The sequence below is a fragment of the Eptesicus fuscus genome, chromosome 13 (genome assembly GCF_027574615.1).
Source record: "Eptesicus fuscus isolate TK198812 chromosome 13, DD_ASM_mEF_20220401, whole genome shotgun sequence".
NCBI lineage: Eukaryota > Metazoa > Chordata > Mammalia > Chiroptera > Vespertilionidae > Eptesicus > Eptesicus fuscus.
The window spans coordinates 22,782,219-22,788,012 of record NC_072485.1 but is presented as its reverse complement, the minus strand read 5'-3'; the positions used below and the strand labels follow the sequence as shown (position 1 = coordinate 22,788,012).

The following is a 5,794-nucleotide window of genomic DNA, read 5'->3' as shown; positions in this document are numbered from 1 at the left end:
ATTAAAAATTTGGACTATATGGAGCAACAAAAATTTTCATAGAACGCAAAAATAGTATTGTAATATATATTTTTAAATTTCGACATAGGTACAATTTACAAATATAATAAATAAAAAATTATGTATAGTATTATTTTATTCTTTGGCATATTTCTCATTTGAGTGAATTTTTTTTAGTAGATTGCTGTCGTTGTTTAAAAGGTCATGAACTTGCCGTAACATAAGTCGTAAGTGTCACTTTCAAGGCCGGCGCTAGACTTTTTGCCGCCACTATAAAATATAAATAATACAAGTACTGTCTGCTAAATTCAAGAAAATGTACGTATTTATGAAATAAATAAATTACTTACCTAAATTATCTGAATAGCTGATTTGTAATGACATCACTTGTTTAACTAGCTTACTAGCACGCAGTACGATGTGTATCGTCTGAGAGACAGTTACAAAATGTTTTCATGGTTGCCAATCCCCAAAAATGCCATTGTTCATTAAGTCCAAACAATGGTGGTCGAATTCTAGCAACTGATCAACAATGCGAACTTTGATAAGCAGTTCTCAACAATTATTTGTTATTATTAAAGTTTAACATTATAAAATTAACAAAAATAATATAAAACTCCTATCCTGGCTAAATAGCCACATGGCCGCCAGAAACCGTATATTCCCTTCCCATTCTCCCGCCGTTCCCTAGCTTGTCGTGCATTCTTTCCAAAAATCAGGACTTTTTTAAAACGCCGTGGGACACGGGACAAATGGTTAAAAATCGGGACTGTCCCGCCAAAAGCGGGACGTCTGGTCACCTTAGCTAAAGGGGATTTTAAAATATTGTCATGCATGTCCATTCATTGACTTGTTTCATGAAATTTTTGTGTGTGCTTTCAGAGCATAAGATAGGGCACTGTGGATGGAAAGACACACAGTCCTCCTCCCGGCCTTTGCCTCCATTAGTAGGGGAGCCCAATGAATGAATGAATGAATGCAGTGCAGTGTGGCAGAGGAGGCGGCGGTGGCCACAGTGGTGGTGATGGTGGCGATGGTGGTGGTGGTGTTGGTGATTGTGATGCTGTAAGTGGTGGAGGTGGCATTGTTGTTGTTGGTGGTGGTGCTGGTCTGGGTGGAGGTGATGGTGGTGGTGGTGGTACTAGTAATAACTTTCTTTACCAGGCTCATCCTAGGTTCCAGACATAGGGGGAAGCACTTTCCATGCCTTATTTACTGCCCAACGACACTAAGAGATGGGCATTATTATTACCCCTATTTTATAGATGCAGGACCCAACTTGTCCACGGGTCACAGCCCTAAGTTAAATGGCAAAGCAAAATTCACAGCCGGATGTGTCTGGCTGCAAACTCCCAGCCCTTCGCCATCCTGCCTCTGCCACCCGGTCTGCGCCACACCGGAGGTTTGCTGTGGGCACAGGGCCTCAAATGTTGAGTCTCTGAGGCGATGTACTGCTTGAGCCGGGCCCCTGACCCACAAGGTGAGGAAGCCTCTCCAACAAAAAAGCCTGTGTGTGGAGTTTGAGACTTAAGCCTGCTTAATGGAAGCTGCTATTTTTAGAGTAAAAAGGTTAAAGAATGCTAATGTTAGCTTGGCTGCCTAGACAGAGACACGGAGTCTGCTTCACTTCAGGGCACGACCTGTGAGGTTCCTGGGGAGGGGGAGAGGAGCTGAACTTGGCCAAAGGCCAGCTGTGCTCACGTGAAGAACAACCAGAGCATCCATCCAAGTGCATGATGCACCCTGGAAAAGTCTGGAATTCAGAGTCATAGGAGTGTCGGGGGGGCATCAGCCAAAGAAAATCATAATTTAAAAATACTCCAGCCCTGGCTGGGTGGATCCATTGGTTGGAGCATTGTCCCTTGCACCAAAAAAAAGGTTGAGGGTTCGATCCCCAGTCAGGTCGAGTACGGGAGGCAACTGATCAATGTTTTTTTCTTACATTGGTGTTTCTCTCTCTCTCTCTCTCTCTCTCTCTCTCTCTCTCTCTCTCTCTTAAATTAATAAACATATTATCAGGTGAGGATTAAAAAGAAAATACTCCAGCCCCAGCTGGTTTGGCTCAGTGGATAGAGCGTCAGCCCAAGGACTGAAGGGTCCTGGGTTCAATTCCGGTCAAGGGCACGTACCTTGGTTGTGGGCTTGATACCCAGCCCCAGTTGGGGGGCATGCAGGAGGCAACCAATCGATGTGTCTCTCTCACATTGATGTTTCTCTCTGTGTGTCTCTCCTCCCCCTCCTTTCCACTCTCTCTAAAAATCAATGGAAAAATATCCTTGGGTGAGGATTAACCAAAAAGATAGATAAACAAACAAATTCCAGAGAGAGAGTGGTTCTCAACCTTTCTAATGCCGCGACCCTTTAATACAGTTCCTCATGTTGTGGTGACCCCCAACCATAAAATTATTTTCGTTGCTACTTCATAACTGTAATTTTGCTACTGTTAATGAATCATAATGTAAATATCTGTGTTTTCCGATGGTCTTAGGCGACCCTGCTAGAGGTTCTCAACCTGTGGGTTGAGAATTGCTGCTGTAGAGCCTAAGACCATTGGAAAACACAGATATTTACATTATGATTCATAATAGTAGCAAAATTACAGTTATGAAGTAGCAACGAAAATAATTTTATGGTTGGGGGTCACCACAACAAAAATAATTTTATGGTTGGGGGTCACCACAACATGAGGAACTGTATTAAAGGGTCGCGGCATTAGAAAGGTTGAGAACCACTGAGCTAGAGGCTGTTCCCCAGCTACCCTTCTTGCAGCAGGTTCTCTTGAAAGGCGGTCTGAGTAGCTGTGACACCCTGTGCCTAGCTAACTATAGACCAGGTACTCAACACACGGCAATCCAGAAATCTCTTTAAGCAGTGCCCACATTCCAACTTTCCCCTTTCTCTTCATCATCAAAGCTTAGCTGTCTTGCCCTAGTTGGTTTGACTCAGTGGATAGAGTGTTGTTGGCCTGCGGACCGAAGGAGCCTGGGTTCGATTCAAGTCAAGGGCCTGTACCTCAGTTGCAGGCTCCTCCCAGGCCTGGCAGGAGCCAACCAATCGATGTGTTTCTCTCACATCGGTATTTCTCTCTGTCTTTTCCCCTCTCTTCCACTCTCTCTAAAAATCAATGGAAAAATATTCTTGGGTGAAGATTAAAAAAAACAAAAAGTTAGGTGTTTTTCATGCTGTTCTTTTAAGACGCTGTGTCCTGTTTTCTTAAGACCTTAATGCCCCTCCAGGAAATGACTGTCATTGGAGAGTGGCTAAGCGTGCAGGTCCCGAGGCCGAACTGCCTAGGTCAGTGCCTGAATCCACCACCTACTGACTGTGGGAGGTGGGTCAAAGCACCTAACTCTGTGCCTCACTTTTTTCATTTACAGATTTCTGACAAAAATAATGGCTATCTTGCAGGGCTGTAAAAATTGCTACTTAGAACAAAGCTTTGAGAATAAGTTCTCAGAGCCCTCATCAATAATAGGATTAGTGCCCTTATAATGGAGACCCTAAATCAAAACATTTTTTTGCTTAATCTCTTTACCTTTTTCACCCAGCCCCCAACCTCCCTCCCCTCTGACAGCTGTCAGTCTGTTCTTCATATCTATGAGTCTGTTTTTATTTCGTTTGTTAGGTTATTTTGTTCATTAGATTCCACATATAAGTAAAATCATATGGTACTGGTCTTTCTCTGAATGGCTTATTTCACTTGTGGTGGTGAGCACACAATACGATCTACAGATGATGTATTATCGAATTGTACACCTAAAATCTATATAATTTTAATAACCAGTGTCACCCCAATAATTTCAATAAAATAAAGTCTCTTTAGTTAGAGAGAGAGTGTGAGAGAGAGTGAGAGAGATTGCTTGCTCTCTTCCTCCCTTCGTCATGTGAGGATACAAGGAGAAGTCCGCAGGCCTAAAGAGTGTCCTCACCTGACCAAGCTGGCATCCGAACTTGGGCTTTTAGCCTTTAAAACTATCTGTATAACAAAAGGTTAATATTCAAATTGTCCCCTCGGTAGTTCCACTGACCGGGGGTGGTTGCTATGACATGAACTGACCACCAGGGGGCGGAGCGGCAGCCCGGGGAAGAAAGGCCCCGATTGGCCCTGATTGCTGGCCAGGCCTAGGGACCGAATTTCGTGCACCTGGCCTCTAGTGAGAAATAAATTCCTGATGTTTATAAGCTACCCAGCCTACCATGTTTTGTTAGAGCAGCATGAACAGATTAGGCCAACAATTAACTAAAAATTAATAAGTTCTCAGTCAAAATTAATATTAATATGATTAATTAATGTTAATTAATATTAATATATCTCCCAGAAACATGTTTGCCTTTGAGCTTTTGCATTTCAATTTATCCTACTTGCTAACGCCTAGTAGACATTTAAAAAAAGTCTGGCGGAGACTTTAAGGAACCCTTCATACCATTGCATGTAGGCCAGTATCTATTCTGCCTGGCTTTGGAATCAGACACGAGGTTGTTAGCATAAAGCCGAACACATAGTAAATACTCAAAATGGGAGAGTGATGTCAGCACCGCGGCAAGAAACATGACTCTTGTTTCTCCCCTTAAATTTGCAACAAATCAGACAACCATAACTCAACAAAAGCTCTCCTGCTCAACACACCAGCATGCCTGAAAGATCCACAATCGAAATGGCAGCTATTTCTCCCATGAGCACTGGTAAACATAGTCTCTGCCTTCACTTTTTTCTTTTCATTCTTTTATTTACTCAACATTTACTGAGCATCTGTGGGTGTCAGGCACAATGGTAAGTGCCAGAGAATCAAAGATTAACCAGACACAGTTCGTGTCCTTCACAAGACCAGATGCTAAGAGGAGAGAAGGTACAGGCACAAAAGTAACTATATAAAGGGTAGGAAATCGTGTTAATTTTAGCAGAGGGTTGGATAAAGTGCTAAGAGAGTAGAGAAGAGGGAGAAATTGCTTTCAGAGGGGCATCAGGGAAGACCTTCTGGAAAAACAGATCCATCACCTGGTTTGTAGATGCCAAGATCTAGACGCACGGGACCCGGGAATGTGCAGAAAGAGCCCCTTGGAAAGGAAACGCATTTGGCATTGTATTTATCATCTGCCAGCACCTGGCCTGGAGGAAACTATGCGTGTTTTCAGGGAGGTGTTGCTTTATATGAAACAGCTGCCTCTCAAATCACATTATAAATATAAATGGCAGCGTCCTGGCTGGTGTGTATTAGTTGGTTAGATGTCCAAAAGGTAGCCAGGCCTGGTCAGCATGGCTCAGTGGTTGAGTGTTGACCTATGAACCAGGAGGTCAAGGTTTGATTCCTGGTCAGGGCACATGCCAGGGTTTCGGGCTCAATCCCCAGTAGGAGGCATGAAGGACGCAGCCGATTGATGTTTTGCTCTCACTTTCTCCCTCTCCCTTCCTCTCGCTATAAAAATGAATTTAAAAAAACATTTAAAAGTATATAAATGGTCTATGGCCATACCACCCTGAACGCGCCCGATCTTGTCTGATCTCGGAAGCTAAGCAGGGTCGGGCCTGGTTAGTACTTGGATGGGAGACCGCCTGGGAATACCGGGTGCTGTAGGCTTAAAAAAAAAAAAAAGTATATAAATGGCAGAACTACACAGCAAATCAGAAATAATAACAAGGATAACTTCAAGCCTGTCATCTGCTCCTTTTAAGCATTTTATAAACAATGCTCACCTCTGAATGCTTTTCTGGGAATGCTTTTATGCCCTGATGGAGGAATACATCAAGGTCTTTTCCTTTCTTTTGGTCATTATCAGAATAATTGCAAGGGGAACC

General features: G+C 43.2%; 1 non-coding gene across 1 annotated transcript; it reads left to right on the top strand.

Annotated features, from left to right (window-relative positions):
* The first annotated feature begins 5,457 nt into the window (after window positions 1-5,457).
* On the top strand, window positions 5,458-5,576 carry LOC129151358 (5S ribosomal RNA). Its single transcript, XR_008558048.1, has one exon. It is a non-coding gene; the product is annotated as a 5S ribosomal RNA (ribosomal RNA).
* Window positions 5,577-5,794: the final 218 nt, after the last annotated feature.